We start from the raw sequence: 17,060 nt of genomic DNA on the forward strand, positions 1-17,060 counted from the left end.
TCCAGAGTATAAGGTTATGGTTGTAGATTACAAGCGAAATTATTTAGCACTTATTATTTCTTTTTGTGTCATACATTCGCATTCTGAAGTTAAAATATTTTTTTGAAATGCAATTCAAATCCAAGTAATCGTTAATTTTGATACTATTAACCTCTTAATGATCGGTTAATTTTCAAGAAAACGGTCATAAAAGTTCCTATTTTTTTAATTACTGCTATTTGATTAGTGCTGACATCTAGTTTAAAATAAACCAACTATCTACAATTACCTTAAAAATATCCTGGTTCTGCCATCTGGTGTGTAAAATAAGAAATAAAATGTTTTCCTGGCAAAAGAAATGAATTAGTTTTATTGTTATTGGCGCGTTACTACTGAGCACTCCAGCCCGGAAATATTACGGGAGCGAGAAATAGAGGGCGAAACCTCAGCACGTTATTTTCCCGGGAGCGAGGAGGAAGGGGTTAACATAACCGTAAAATATTTTGACATAAAATTAAAATAATTATATTTTTTATTTACAAAATTCTGATTTATTTATTTTTTTTTTAAAAGATGCCGACTTTTAAGAAAAAAAGTATAAAGATGGATAAGAGGCCACCTCTGGGGGGTTTGTGAACGGAGCGAGCAGAATGCAAAGCTTCCTGAAGTAAATAAAAAAAGATATGATTTGTGTTTATTAATTGTGCCTTCTCATGCCCTTCGATAATGTGCATGACTTTATAGTTTTGATTAATACCGATTTATTAATGATTTGCTTACGAAAAACGGATATTCAGTTGCTATTTTATCTTTATACATTGGAAAAATTCACACACTCATATAACTAATAATAAATGTAGTAGTGCCATCTGTTTCTCAACTTTGTAAATAATTTTGAGAATTCGTCAGAATAAATATATTTTTTCCTTAGCAGACTGCTGCAAAGCACGCCATTTTATTTATTTTTTCCTTTTTCTTCAATGGATCGGCAATTTTTGAAGTTTTGAAAATGCAGAGTTGTCAGAAAATAAGGTCGTCTAAAAGTATACCCCACCTCGAAGTTCATTTTTAAAGTTTATAAATTTTGAAACATATCCTAATTTAAAAAATATATTTTTAAAAAAAACTGTGCTAAACACTTTTTTTTCGGTTATTCAATTAAACCGAAATTCAAAACTGAACAGATAACAAACAACTCTAAGCTCCCTTTTTTTTCCTTTGCTTTAAATTCTCAAAGTAAAAAGCCACTTGACCGGTTCATTTCTCAAAAATAAGCTTCTTTCGACTTTGTTCTACGAATATTTCATTGCAGCAGAAAAGTTTCTCTGTTCGCTTTCTTTTTTTCAGCCTCTATATAAAGTTTATTGAAGGTAAAAAGTGCTGAAAATCTCTTTTCCAGAATCAATTTTAGTTTTGGATGCCCTCTCGAGTAATGCTTTGCTTGGAGCGCATAAACAACTTTGGCTCCCAAAAGACTTTAGTTTGGCTCGTGCCTTTTGTTGATTATGTAGACAGAGAGTATATATTTTAGAAAGGTTGTTGTTATATGGCGTTGTTTTTGACGTGAGAAAAAACGACTTTTAATATCAAATATATTTTGAATAAGAAAAAGTAGTAAATTTAATATTGTTAAAAAATGTTTTATTTATAACTTCTTTGTTAAGATGCGTTTCCCTCCCTAGCATAATGCGTTTCCCTCCCTAGCATTTTTTGAATAATTTGAGTAATAATGATTTTCCTTTTAATTATTGTAATATTAATTTTTTGAATAAGAAAATGATTGAAGAATACTAGTTTATTATTTCTTTTAACAGGGCGAAAGTCAAGTCTTAGCTGAGCAGCCCCAGTTAAGCATTATGCTAATTTGTTACGTAATCTTTTCTTTTACTATTCTTTTTTTCATTCTACGCATTTTAATAGAGGGCGTTGTTTTCTTTTGAATTAGAGTTCCCTTTGAATTTAGTTTATTTGAGAAATCGCTGTTTGACCGGTTTAATGTGAGTTTTTATTTTCTCAAGATTTGTTGAAATTTCTATTCTGATTTGGTTTTATGAATTTCATGTATTTTTTCTTGGACTTCTCTACAAAACCTTCGGGGTGCTGAGAGAGTTAATTTTGGCATTTGTCCTCTCTCTCAATGGAAAAGGTTTTGTTTTACGGCTTCCGAAGCCGGTACCCCTTGAAGACGTCGGCTTCGGTGGTCATATTTTTATTTTCATCTCCATTGTTTTCTTTATTGCTTCAATTTCCCTCCCTCGCACTAATCATGAGCAAAACTTTCCTATTAATGAAAAACAATGAGTTTATTATAATTTGAATATTCAACACTTTATAGAAGTTTTTTACTTTACTCGAAGGCTAATACAGCAAAGAAAATTTAAATTAACGCTTTTCTTGAGGCCTTTAGAAAAGCAAACATTGGTTAATCATATTAACATGATTTTTTTTTAATTTTATATTGATCCTTCCTGTATTGCGACGCGTAACATTCTCGATAAAGTAAATTTACATATAAAGCAGATATTATTTCAAAACCAAAAAAATAAATAAAATTACAAAGAAAACTTTCATTGTGTACATAAAATAGTCTGAGTTTCATTTTTCGTTTCGCCGTTGTATTTCAAAATCCTCCGTCACTTCTAACAACATTAGAAGTTCCATTGCAAAGGTTCTACAAACTAATTTTGTCAAAATATTGGACTCACCACAAGGCTTGTTTGAGTTGCAAATGAGTTATTCTGTTGAATTCAATCATTAAAAACTCCGAAAAAAATCGCAATAATAAACCATTTTTTGTTTATAAAAATGATTTTAGTTAAACTTTTATTTTACTTCATTACAAGAGAAAATAACATTCCAAACAAAATGTATGAGTTTGTTTAAATTTTTATTTGAAGTTAATAACTACTTTTAGTACCAGAGATAACATTTCTCTTAATAGATTTCATATTTTATTCTAAACAAGCCGTAGAACCGCAGACCAAATATTTAGTTTACTACTACCAATGTTCAATTCAGTAGCCTAGTAATTTTAAACTCGATTTAGAACACAAGAAAACTTCTGGATCAAATATTGAGTGAAATGTGCCTTCGTGTAGGACTTTTTGAGGAAACTAATCTGGATTTGCATTACATGGAGAGGAAAACCACGAAACCTCCCATGATTAGATTAACTGCAAGGGATCTCTAACCCATGACCCGCCGACCACTGAGTATATTTTATGTGCTCAGTGCGAGCCGGATGTGGAATTCATATCGATCAGCCATTTCTGGGATTCCGAAACCGTATCACCACAGTGGGAGGCGAGTGCTTTATCCTCCGAGTCACATCATGCTCTACCTTAATAGATTGTAAAATACAACAAACCATTAACTGAAAATGTTTTGGTTAGAATCTTTCATAACCTTCTGAAATCCGAGCTTTAAATAATGGCAAAAAAATGCAATTTTAACTTTGAAAAAAGAAGTCTTGACAAAGATTTTAAAAAAAATCGTTTTTAAAAAAATTCATTTAATTAAACTTAGTCATTTTAAAAGTATTGCATAAAGAAATTTTGAACTTAAATTCTTATTTGTTTTATTTTTTTTACATATTGTAGGATCACTTATTTCACTTTTGGTCATGAAACAATATCGACTAAACTCATATGACGCAATATATGACCCATTTTAGGCCAAGCATGGAAGTCTTATGGATTTCGGAATTGTTTTCAATGAAATATACTTAAATTACGTGCATTAAGAAGAAAACAAATGTCTTACAGGAAAAATACTTTATTTAAAAAATGCGTAGACGCACCTTTGACCAAATCTATTAGAAAATCACTTATTTAAACACTAGTTTTTTTATGGCATTTGATGTAGTTTTAAAATTTTTCAATAGAAAGTTTTTACTCCAGTTGAATTACTAGTATCTTATAGATGTCTTCAGAACCTTTAAAAAATGCAAAAAATGAAGTTAAGGGAAAAAATACACGTCAGAGTGTTAACAAAAATTTATTGAAATGGTGCATTTATGCACCTTTGGCCAAAAATTGATTAATTGGCATAAAATGATTCAAAAAGTTGCTGAAATCAAACTTCGAATCTTTCTTATAATTTTTCATTGTAATTAAGCATTCCGACTAACGAAAGTAAAACCAATCATACTTACATATACAATCACTTTCCACTGCAAAAAATACGGATCAAATTACAGTCCATTTCTTCACAATCATGTTATGGGATGAAAAGTTTGATACAACATAATTCTTACAGTAATAACTATCATAAAATTATTTAATTTTTCTTATTAAATATATATTCGTGTATATTTTATAGTACAGTATTATACAGTAAGTCCAGATTTTACGGATGATGTACCCAAAGTGCCGGTACTTAATACCTTAATGGTAAATAATAATAAGATGCTATTCATTGTCAGAATTATAGTATCTGCCAGAAAGTGAATTTTTATTCCTGTCCTCTTTAAATCTTTCTACTTGGAATAAAATCGAAAAGCATTTATTAATTCAAAACCAAGAATATAAATAGAATTTTAAATAAACCTTTTATTTTGCTCATTTTTATGAGTGATAACTTATTCTGAATTTTATTTTTCATTCTGAATTTGTTAATTCTACATCGGTGTTATTTTAATTAACCAAAATTTACTAAATTTTATTTCTTAGTAACCGCAGATTACGACCTGAACGCTCTTGGCACTCAAACAAAACACAGATTTTCTGAAACATTACTCAATCTTACCATTACATTTCAAGTTCCTTGGGAATTCTAACAACACTAGAAGCTCCAGAACAAAGGTTCTTCAAACTAATTTCGTCGTGGCTTTTCAATAAGGACTCCCCACGAGGTTTGTTTGAATTGCAAAATAATTAACTTCCAGAACAACACCACAAACCTTTGTTTTAGCTTGTTCTCAACATCTTGTCTTGAAGTTTTGGAGTCCTTGGTTAAATTACAAAGTAACAAAAGGACTTAAGAATATAATTAGTAGAGTATGATACATGCAAACATTTGTTACAATGTCTGATATGTGGAAAGATGTAGAAAGGTGATTTCTCAGATTTAAATGTGCTTATGTATCTTTACCTTTTATAAATGTAATTAAGTATATTTCAGTTCAAGCATTGATCTTTTATTTATTACTAGAATTAAAATGTGAAGAATGATTTTAAATGTGCTACGATAACTCACTTAACCAGAATTGAAATTTTTATGAATTAAAAGTGGATACATTATTTTTATAATTTTATATCTTTTAAAAGTTTATAGACAAAAGAAAATATAGTTTGTGTTTTAAAAAACGTATTTGTTTGTCATGTGCTCATTGATCATTCATTGCTAAATTGTTCAAAATATTTATTTTTCGGGAAAAATCTTAATGATATTTTAAAACAATAGATTTAAATAAACATCAATTTCATGATTATAATAACTTTTTTTATTTTCATTAAAATAGTTTTAGAAAGCTCAAATACACATTTAATATTAAATACGGGTAATGAATAACGAATCAGAGAATTTTCTTATAAAACGCATCTGGTCTCGAAGAAGTGAAATTTCAGAGGCTATTTTATACAACACTGTAAAACATTAAGGATCAAATTACGGTATTAAGTGCCGGCATCAGAGTAAAATCCATTTCACCTTAAAATCAATTTTTATCATAAAGCATTATATATCGTAATTTTTACAGTAATATTTAGTTGCAATGTGTGCCATAAATAAAAGTATTTTGATGAAAACAAATTAGGTAATGAAAATTATTATTAATTTACTTAAGTAGGTAATTTGCCATTTTTAAAAGCCTAATTAATGAACTCATATTTTTATCTTTAACAACATTTTAGTCAAAGGAAAATAAATGAATTTATTAGTCATAAAAAGTGAATGGAAATACAATAGAAAATGTTTTCGCTAGTAAAAAATTTTTTTGTATATTATTCAAGAATAAAAATTATCATTTGGAAGGACAAAATTATATGACTTGTAAAAAGTTGAGTATGGATTCAGATAGAAATTTTAATCCAAAAGAGAGCTTTTTTTTTTTTGATTTTTATTCTTTGAGATATGTAGTGATAGCAATTTGCATTTTTACTTCGAAGAGGAGTGATCAAAGAACAGTAGGTCTGGACACCAAAAACATATCAAAGACACTGCATTCCTACACTTGCAAGCCGCTATCTGATGTCACAGAGGGATTCAGTGATTGTACTGCAATTACTGTAAAATTCAAGGTATATTAGATTTTTGTTCCATAACATGTTAGAATGAAAACAGATTTTGCTGTTAAAGTACCTGAGAGGCCATACTTTTTACCATAATTTGAACTGGAATTTTTTTGGAGTGAATTATAGTCCAAGAATGTTTACCAAATACCTCGAATTCCCTCTTATTTCTTCTTTTCTAAAACTTGGATTTAACTTGGAAAAACTATAGATTTTAATAATCAATGGTAGTAAATATGTAAAAAAAATATGGTAAATACAATTGAAACATATGTAATCCACATTACAGGGTGTTCCATAATTACCACATTTAATATACAAAATGATTTTGCGCAGTGATTTCAAACTTGAAATAGAAGTAAGATACAACGTAAACTTTGGAATTTCACTGTATCCATATCCAAAAAAAACTTAATTTTTTTTTGCAATATTTAATCTAAACAGGTTTAGAAATATCTCTTTTATTGTAGTTGAATGATTTACCCATCCACTTAGCATATATATATATATATAAAATATGCATGCAAACTCCATGTCGCAGTTTATTTTATAAAAAAAATTAGTATATGATCATTCAAATATGAAACATTAAAATGAGCATTTTTAGTAAACATTTTATGCTAATTCATCACAATTTACATGCTTTAGTGCGTTCCTTCTATCATATGCGTGAAACCAAGATAATTGATAAGGATTTTATCTTTCATAACAAAATATCAGAAAAAGCTTTAAGTTATTAGAATTTTTAAGATTTTCTTTAATATTTTATTTTTAAATACATCTATCTAAAAAAGAAATTAATTTTTATATGGAAACTGAAATAGGTAATAAATTGAAATAATTTTAGAAAAATACGTATTTTGTAATATTAAGTAGACAGTTGGAATGAAATAAACTGATTTTTGTTCATATTTTTAATCTTAAAAAGACTTTAATAAGAATATTAAAAAATAAAATATACAAGACAAATTTATGAATAAAAAGTGTAATGAAAACTATTTTGTCTGAAAAATACCNTGCATGCAAGCTCCATGTCGCAGTTTTTTTATAAATAAGTTAGTATTTGATCATTCAAATATTAAACATGAAAATGAGTATTTTTAGTAAACATTTTATGCTAATGCATAACAATTTACATGCTTTAGTACGCTCCTCTTATCATATGGGTGAAACCAAGATAATTGACAAACCAAGAAAATTGAAACCAAGATAATTCATAACAAATTATCAGAAAAAGCTTTAAATTATACGAATTTTTAAGGGTTTTTTTTTTTAAATATTTTATTCTTAAATACATCTATCTAAAAAAGAAATTAATTTTTATATGAAAACTGAAATAGGTAATAAATTGAAATAATTTTAGAGAAATACGTCATTTGTAATATTAAGTTGACAGTTGGAACGAAATAAACTGATTTTTGTTCATTTTTTTAATCTTTAAAAGACTTTTATAAGAATATTAAAAAATAAAATATACAAGACAAATTTATGAATAAAAAGTGTAATGAAAACTACTTTGTCTGAAAAATACCTAGAATCACACAAATACCTTTAGGAAAACATATTTCTCATTAATATAAACTTACATCTGCCTTTTTATAAAAAGACATTTTTTTCTTTACCATAATATATCTTCATTACTAAAAATGTAATCCCTTTTAAGTGCACTATCTAATTTGTAACAAATAAAATATCTGTTAATCTCTTTATTAAATTATTAATAACAGGTTATTATTCCATTTATAAGGATTATTATTCTATTCATTATTATTATTAATTAACATTTCCAATATAATATGATTTTTTTAAAATAATTACCCTTAACATCCTATATGTTTCTCTGTCTCATTTCACTGAACAATTCCCGAATTTCTAAGTACATTAAAGTATACTACAAAATTACTGAAAAGAAATTAATTCATTCCCGAATCGACCAACCATACTCCCTTTAATTATGTTTCCAAAATCTTATTTGAATTCCTAATTAATACAAATTACTTTTTTAATTCTACCTAATTCTTTTTTTTCCTCACGAATTTAATAAAATCAAATCTCAGACCCAGTTAATGGAGTTTCAAATTAGCATATTTTCAATACAAGCTGTAAAAAAATTTCATTTTAAATTTAAATCTCAAATTTATTTTGCAAATAAAGGGCGTCTAAAATTAATTAACTATGAATACACATGTTTTTAATTTAAAGTATACATTTAATGAGTTGTTTGTTAATACCTGCTTATTTTGTCATTTACATAACATCAACGGTGTTGTAAAGTAAATATTTTGAAAGTATAATGAGGTGATTATTTTATCTTAAAGCTGACAGTTCACTTTAGAGTTCATTATCATAGTATTAGTTTATTCTAAAAAATTGCTTGTTACTCATTAAACAAAAGTAGAGAAGATTAAAGCTTTAAAGAAATAACTTGAGATCTTGCTTCATTAATTTAAATTTAAATTCTTTTAAATATTCTTTTATATATGTGCGTTTATGTTAGGTATTATTCACAAAGTGTTATTATTTGTAGAAAAAATTGTTCTTTAGTGTGATTTTTATTTTAAAATACCTTTATTTAAACAGTTCTCACTAATTTATTCTTTATATTTTTGAGACACAAGCTGATGTTTTTTTTTTTTTTTTTTTTTTTTTTTTTTTTTTTTTTTTTTTTTTNTTTTTTTTTTTTTTTTTTTTTTAAGAAAAAGAAGTGAATTAGGTTTTACTAGTTGTACACCTCAAAAGGAATCAATTAATTAGCACTGAAAAGCACTGCAAAATGATGAACAAAACTAAAAGACAAAAAAAAATTACATAGCTGTAAAGCTAAAACAAATCCAATGTTTTTTTATTTAATGTTACTTGGCTAGTTTACGTTATTAGTATGAAGCAATTTCTTCCTTACTTATATCTTTGACGGACAATAAAAAACCCTTTTCCATAGTATCTATATTGAAAATACACTATCTGCACCAAATTTGCTCCTAAAATGCTTTATATCTTCAATATATTTGACACCTATTAGGACTGCAACAATTACCAAAATACCAGTAGCGTACGACTTATAGTTTGGCAGTTTACCACGTTCTTCCTATTCTTCCAATTTGGCTTATTAATACAAAGTTGACTTTTTATTTAAATTAACATTTATAAACAAAATAAATTGAGCACCATTTGCCTCAAAAATGGTATTGTGAGTTTTTACTTTTCTTTTAAACGAATTAGTACTATTTCACCATTAATTTTGCTTTTTAGTACATAACTTATAATATTATCTCAGTTTGTTCCTATTTCCAAAACTTACTAAGCTTCATTGACGTCAGTTAGAGCAATGCGGCTTTTTAAGCTTCTCTTAAAAGAATGGTTACCATTGCTCCATTAATTTCGCTTTACAATAAATATTTATTTTTTCTCTTAATTAGTTTCTATTACCAAACTTAATTGCACTACATCATTGAAATAAAAAATGGTATAACAATTTATTACTTTTCTCCGAAATGAATAAGTACTCTTTCTCCTTTAATTTCGTTTTTCAGTGCATAGCTAATATTATTAATTTTGCTTGTATCTATGATCAAAAATAATTAAGCATATTGGCGTCAATAATAAGATGATGGGATTTTTATCCTTCTTTCTAATATAAATTACTTCCATTGCTCCATTAATTTTGCTTTACATTACTCAGCTTATTTTCTTTTATTTATTTTTTTTTGTTCATAGTATGTCGATTTTTTACTTTTCTTCGAAATTATATAGTACCTTAATTTTGCTTTTCAGTGCATGACTAATATTTCAGATAGTTCCTATTGCCAAACCTAATTAAGTATCTTGATGTCACTAATAGGATGACGGATTTCGTACGTTTCTCTAAAATGAATTACTTCCATTGCTCCATTAATTTTGCTTTACATTACTCAGCTTATTATTTTTTGAGTTCACTTATGACGATTTTTTACATTTCTTCGAAACTAATTAGTATCTTAATTTTGTTTTTCAGTGNTGTAAAAAAATTTCATTTTAAATTTAAATCTCAAATTTATTTTGCAAATAAAGGGCGTCTAAAATTAATTAACTATGAATACACATGTTTTTAATTTAAAGTATACATTTAATGAGTTGTTTGTTAATACCTGCTTATTTTGTCATTTACATAACATCAACGGTGTTGTAAAGTAAATATTTTGAAAGTATAATGAGGTGATTATTTTATCTTAAAGCTGACAGTTCACTTTAGAGTTCATTATCATAGTATTAGTTTATTCTAAAAAATTGCTTGTTACTCATTAAACAAAAGTAGAGAAGATTAAAGCTTTAAAGAAATAACTTGAGATCTTGCTTCATTAATTTAAATTTAAATTCTTTTAAATATTCTTTTATATATGTGCGTTTATGTTAGGTATTATTCACAGAGTGTTATTATTTGTAGAAAAAAATTGTTCTTTAGTATTATTTTTATTTTGAAATACCACTATTACAGTTCTCACTAATTTATTCTTTCTATTTTTGGGACACAAACTTATATATTTTTTTTTTATTAGGTTTCACTAGTTGTACATCTGTTCTTCGTATGGAGTGGGAGAAAAAAGGAATCAATTAATCAGTACTGAAAAGCACTACAAAATGATGAACAAAACTAAAAAGCAAAAAAATGACATTGCTATAAAGCTAAAACAAATCCAATGTTTGTTTTTTTTAATGTTACTTGGCTAGTTTACGTTATTAGTATCAAGCAATTTTTTTCTTACTTATATCTTTGACGGAAAATGAAAAACCTTTTTCCATAGTATCTATATTAAAAATACACTATTTGCACCAAATTTGCTCATAAAATGCTTTATATCTTCAATATATTTGATACCTCTTAGGGCTGCACCAATTACAATAATACCAGTAGTGTACCACACATAGTTTGGAAGTTTTTCACGTTTTTTCTATTCCTCCAATTTGGCTTATTAATACAAAGTTTACTTTTTATTTCAATTAATATTTATTAACAAAATAAATTGAGCATCATTTGCCTCAAAAATGGTATTGTGAATTTTTACTTTTCTTTTAAACGAATTAGTACCATTTCTTCATTAATATTGCTTTTTAGTACATAACTTATAATATTATCTCAGTTTGTTTCTATTTCCAAAACTTACTAAGCTTCATTGACATCAGTTAGAGCAATGTGGCTTTTTAAGCTTCTCTTAAAAGAATGGTTACCATTGCTCCATTAATTTCACTTTACAATAAATATTTATTCTTTCTCTTAATTAGTTTCTATTACCAAACTTAATTGCACTACATCATGGAAATAAAAAATGGTATAACAATTTATTACTTTTCTCCGAAATGAATTAGTACTCTTTCTCCTTTAATTTCGTTTTTCAGTGCATAGCTAATATTATTAATTTTGCTTGTATCTATGATCAAAAATAATTAAGCATATTGGCGTCAATAATAAGATGATGGGATTTTTATCCTTCTTTCTAATATAAATTACTTCCATTGCTCCATTAATTTTGCTTTACATTACTCAGCTTATTTTTTTTATTTACTTTTTTTTGTTCATAGTATGTCGATTTTTTACTTCTCTTCGAAATTAATTAGTACCTTAATTTTGCTTTTCAGTGCATGACTAATATTTCAGATAGTACCTATTGCCAAACCTAATTAAGTACCTTGGTGTCACTAATAAGATGACGGATTTCTTACGTTTCTCTAAAATGAATTACTTCCATTGCTCCATTAATTTTGCTTTACATTACTTAGCTTATTATTTTTTGAGTTCACTTAGTTCTTCTTATAGTATGACGATTTTTTACTTTTCTTCGAAACTAATTAGTATCTTAATTTTGTTTTTCAGAGCATGGCTAATATTTCAGATAGTACCTATTACCAAACCTAATTAAGCACCTTGGCGTCAATAATAGGATGACGGATTTTTTACGTTTCTCCAAAATGAATTAATTCCATTGCTCCATTAATTTTGCTTTACATTACTTAGCTTATTATATATATTTTTTATTTCAATTCGTTCTTCCCTTTACCAAACTTAATTGAAAGCAGTTTAAATGAAAAATGGTATGGAGATTCTTTACTTTTCTCCTCAATGAATTAGCACCATTTCTCCTTTAATTTTTTTCAGTAAACAGTTTATTCTTTTGCTTTAGTTAGTATCTGTAATCAAATTTATTTAAAAATTATTGGCATCAGTAATAATATGGTAATTTTTTATTTTTCCCTCAAATAAATATGTTCTATTTAATTTTGCTTCTCAGTACATTTTTTTTTTCCACCACCGTTGATTTCAAATTATTCAGTTTTACAGAAACACATTTTAAAAGAATACAACAAGCTAAGTTAACGTGTGGATAACTTTAAGAATACTAATTTTTTAATGTAACTCACCTATGCTGCCACATTCGTGCTGATATTTCAGTTTATATGGCAAAAAATATAAATAAGATCGTACAATAAACTCCTGAGAGCTATAAGCTAGAAATCATCACTAATATTATCTTAAAAATATTCAGAAGAAAAAAGCACAGAATCGTCTGCAGTTTAATTTTTTTCAGTCGTGACTTCTGAAGGAATTAAGAATTTCTGTTTTTTCAAACTCTTTTCCCGAACGATCTAATTAAAAATTTTAAACAATTTTTAGGATCAGGGGGAGCGTTTATGTGTTTTAACAAAGTTTTCTAGTAAAATATGTAACTTTTTACGTACACAAACATTCATACTCTATTGGTTTGGTTTAACTGCTTAAGATTTTTAAAAAAAAAACGGAAATAAAAAGTATTTTTTTCATGTTAAAGAATTTAGATCTTAAACATTATCATCATCTATTTCTCAAAAATTCAGTAGAAACCAATATAATTTATATAGATTGCTCTAAAATCTCTGCCATTGAATAACAATTTTCAGAAACCTCGTAAAATAAAGAAGTAAAAAAAGTATACTCTCTGATGGTTTCTAATTCAAAAAAATAAAAAAAGCGTCATTGAAATGTGTTCAATCACTAGAGAAGAAACTGGTGGAAAAAACTTCGAAATAGTTTAATTGCCAGGTGAAACTTGGAGGGGTTTCTAACAATCACTTATACACTTTTCTGTGCTTCCACCGGCAAACAAATTCAAATATTTTTATTCACATCATCTTCAGTGGAGATTTGTTAGAGTTAGGTGGCAATATTTTTCTCTGTTTAAATACACTATAATAAAAAAATCGACGCACCAAGAAGGAGTTGTCCGATTGAAGCGAAAATTGGTGGATAGGAAGACAATGTAAAGAATAGTAAATGATTGAAATATCAGAACAATTGAATAATTTATTGCAGAGTTACAGTAACAAGTTCAATAAGGTGTTGACCCACCTCTAGTCTGGATACAAGCTCCCACACGGCGTGGCATAGACCGATAAAGCTCCAGGATGGTCTCTTGCGGTATTTTCTGCCAAATTCGATCCAATTGTCGAACGAGGTCATCAACATTCCGTGCCAGATGCAATCGCCTTCCCATCATATCCCAGACATGCTCGATGGAAGAGAGATCTGGTGATCTGGCAGGCCAAGGAAGAGTTCGACAAGCTTGCAGACAGTTCATAGCAACACGTGCCGTATGTGGTCTGCCATTGTCCTGCTGAAAAACCAGCCCAGGGTACTGCAAAAGGAACGGTAGCAATGCAGGTCTTAGGATGTCGTCGACTTACCGCTGTGCAGTAAGTGTACCTCTAATGACGACCAAAGGGGAACGGCTGTCAAAGGAAATTGCACCCCAGACCATAATACCTTGTTGAGGGTCAATGTGGCGTGCAATAGTGAAGGCAGGATCCCCCCTCTGCCCTGTGCGTCTCCAAACACGTCTTCGATGACCGTGAGGACACAGTTGGAAGCGGAATTCGTCGCTAAAGACTATACGTCCCCAGTCGGCATCATTCCAGCCATATCTATTCAAAACATTCATGCCTACGAAATTTCAAAGCAATCGGATGATTGCTTCTTGGTGCGTCGATTTTTTTGTTATAGAGTGTATTTATTAACTCTTTTGTCAAATGGAGCAAGATGCCTAAGGAACTAAAAAAACTTTGATAAACAGAAAATGTAAGCTGTCAATGGTTTAAAATAAAAGTCTTATCTGTGATAATAAAATCATCAAATTATCAATCAATCAATCAATTAATCAATCGTAACTTCATTTTTAAAGCGCAGGTGGGCGTAAGCAAACAGAAAATATAATTATCTTCATTGTGTTAATGTTATTGGGGAACCCGAAATAATCTATAGATATAANATTAATCAATCGTAACTTCATTTTTAAAGCGCAGGTGGGCGTAAGCAAACAGAAAATATAATTATCTTCATTGTGTTAATGTTATTGGGGAACCCGAAATAATCTATAATTATTACCAAACAATAATTTGTTTATGAGATACATCAATATTTCCTTTTTATATCACCATAATATTTTTAATATCACCTTTATATTTTTTAATATCACCGTAATAATTTTGTATTGCTTATTATAATCCCGGTAGCAGAAACCATCAAGCACGCAGCTAGCACTAATAGATTATTACAGTATCTGCAAATTATTTTTCATTAAAGTTTTTTTTTCTTCTTAATAAGTGAACAAACAAATGAGATGAAATTACTGATGAGCCTTTCTAAAATATTTCTAACATTGTTTCTAGCACAAATTAAAAGGATTAATTTCAGAGAACACCACAAAGAACAAAAGGTAAAGATCTATTTTTCTGATACTTGATTATTGTCTCTGTAGGGATTTATTTCAATTTCTAGAATCATGTTGTAAAATTCAACTTAAATTCACGCATGAAGTTTTCCTGTATGATTTTAAGTAGTGTTTAATAGTGTCTTGTATTTGCAAATTCAGCTGAATTTTTTCAATAATAATTTGTCTGAATACGTTGAACTCCCAAATTTAGATACTGCTACGAACAAACTCCGTAAATTCTGCTGCAATAATGAATAAAAATAGTGATGTTGCTTATAATGAATAAAAATAGTGATTAATTTGGTGAAAGTTGTTTAACTAAAAATATGAATTGAAGGGTCAGTTTTCAGTTAAATCAAGCAAAAATAGAGGGCAGCACTAAACTCTATAAATAATTCAAATTTTTAATGTCATGATCATATAAAGAGCTAATAAGTATTTGTCCAAATGTCATATTTCTTGAATTCTCAATGAATGTGTTGACTAATTGTAAAATATATATGCACATCAATATATTTTTTTTTAATTAAGCTTTTACTAAAAGCTAGCAAAAGCATGAAAGATTGACGCGAATATTGTAGAAATGAACCACAGATTTAATTCATAATCGAGATTCTTTGTTATCTAAAGCAAAGTTTTGATCTTTATGATAAACATTGTACAGATATTTTTAAAAAAAATAGTGTGCACTATATGTCAGGTAATTTTATTTGAAATTCAAACTATTAGTTATATTTCAATATTCTTTACTTTCAAATTTTGCAATTTTCGTTTTAAGAATTTTTATCACAAACTTTGAAGTAATCGATTTTCATTTGGCGATTATTTAGGTTGTAATCAATAACATTATAAAATAAATTAAACGTGATTGTAGGTTTGCAATCCCATTTTAAGTTAAAAGTTTACAATCAGGTCCCCTTCTTATTTTGACAATTTTTTATTTTTTATTTTTACAAAAATCAGGGTAAAATACTCACAAGTGAGATTTTCTAATACTAAGTAATCAAGATAGAAATAATCGGAAAACGGAAGGTTTTATGCACAGTAAAAGCTCCAAGGTAGTGTCCAATCCAAAGAGCTTCCTATTCTCCCCTCTAATCTATTTTAAAATGCATGCGTGTAAAAGTGGAATTTCGGTTTATTGAATGCGAATTTTTAAGATCTCTGTTTTGTAAGTCATCAAATTGCTCTATACGAGATATAAACTTTCAAATTTAAGCATTTTTCACTAATTTAACGGCCATAAATTTTTATCTTATACTCTTACTTAGCAAATGCTGGTATTTATAAACATAACTTTTATATGGGGATATAATTAATATAGCTGGTAAAATATTCTTTATAAATGTTGAGAAAAATTAAAATTGCTATTTAATAGCAAAAAGTTCGCGAGAAACGTTAAGCCTACCCAATAACTGAAAGCATCTTCTGCATTTATTACATTATATTGAACTATTTTGAATTTCTGCTATGCCAATATTAAAATTTAAAACTGTGTAGATTGTTCTTCTGGTTATTACCCTTTGTTCAAATTTAATCACTCATATTTTGGCAAAAAAAAAAAAAACAAATTTGATGTTGCCCAAATTTTGGTAAATAAAAAATAATGAATTTATTGTTTGTTCTATTGTTTTCAAATTAAAAAAAATTAATTGAAATTCAAATTAACTTTTTGAACTTTAGTAAATATAGACTAAGTTATTAAACTTAAAAATATTATAAAGAATGCTATATAAACAAATATACGCCCCCCCTTTACGGTAGGGTATATCGGGCAGTGGTATTTAACCTTAAAACTGAAATAAACCAACCATTAAAAATTTTAATGTCTATTACACGAATAGATCACATGATGGAATAATACCCTAAAAACATATGTCAAAGACAGTGGTTAGAAAACATCTTTCAAAATCCAAAAGCATTTATAAAAATTTAAAGAATTTTAAAATTAAAATATTTCTTTAAAAAAAGTCTACATTGTTCAAAAAAAGTTAAAAAATTATTTAAAATAATTAAACTTTGAAAAATAAAAATTTTTTAACTGCTAATAAACTAATACATTACAAAACTGTGAAACAAAAAACATTTAGCTCAGCAAATTTGATAACCATTTTTATGCTTACTAGAATGCAATCGC

At 27.7% G+C, this 17,060-nt stretch overlaps 1 protein-coding gene across 2 annotated transcripts in view; it reads left to right on the top strand.

Annotated features, from left to right (window-relative positions):
- LOC107442658 (adenylate cyclase type 10) overlaps positions 1-17,060 on the top strand; it is a 75,654-nt gene that overhangs the window by 2,071 nt on the left and 56,523 nt on the right. The window contains exon 1 of one of the 2 annotated variants that reach the window (XM_071178444.1): positions 6,090-6,218. The exons of the other annotated variant lie outside the window; for it this stretch is intronic. The gene's annotated coding sequence lies outside the window, so the exon portion shown is untranslated. Of the gene's footprint in view, positions 1-6,089; positions 6,219-17,060 lie in introns of those variants that run through there. 2 annotated transcript variants of the gene reach the window in all.

This window comes from Parasteatoda tepidariorum, chromosome 1 (genome assembly GCF_043381705.1).
Source record: "Parasteatoda tepidariorum isolate YZ-2023 chromosome 1, CAS_Ptep_4.0, whole genome shotgun sequence".
Lineage (NCBI taxonomy): Eukaryota > Metazoa > Arthropoda > Arachnida > Araneae > Theridiidae > Parasteatoda > Parasteatoda tepidariorum.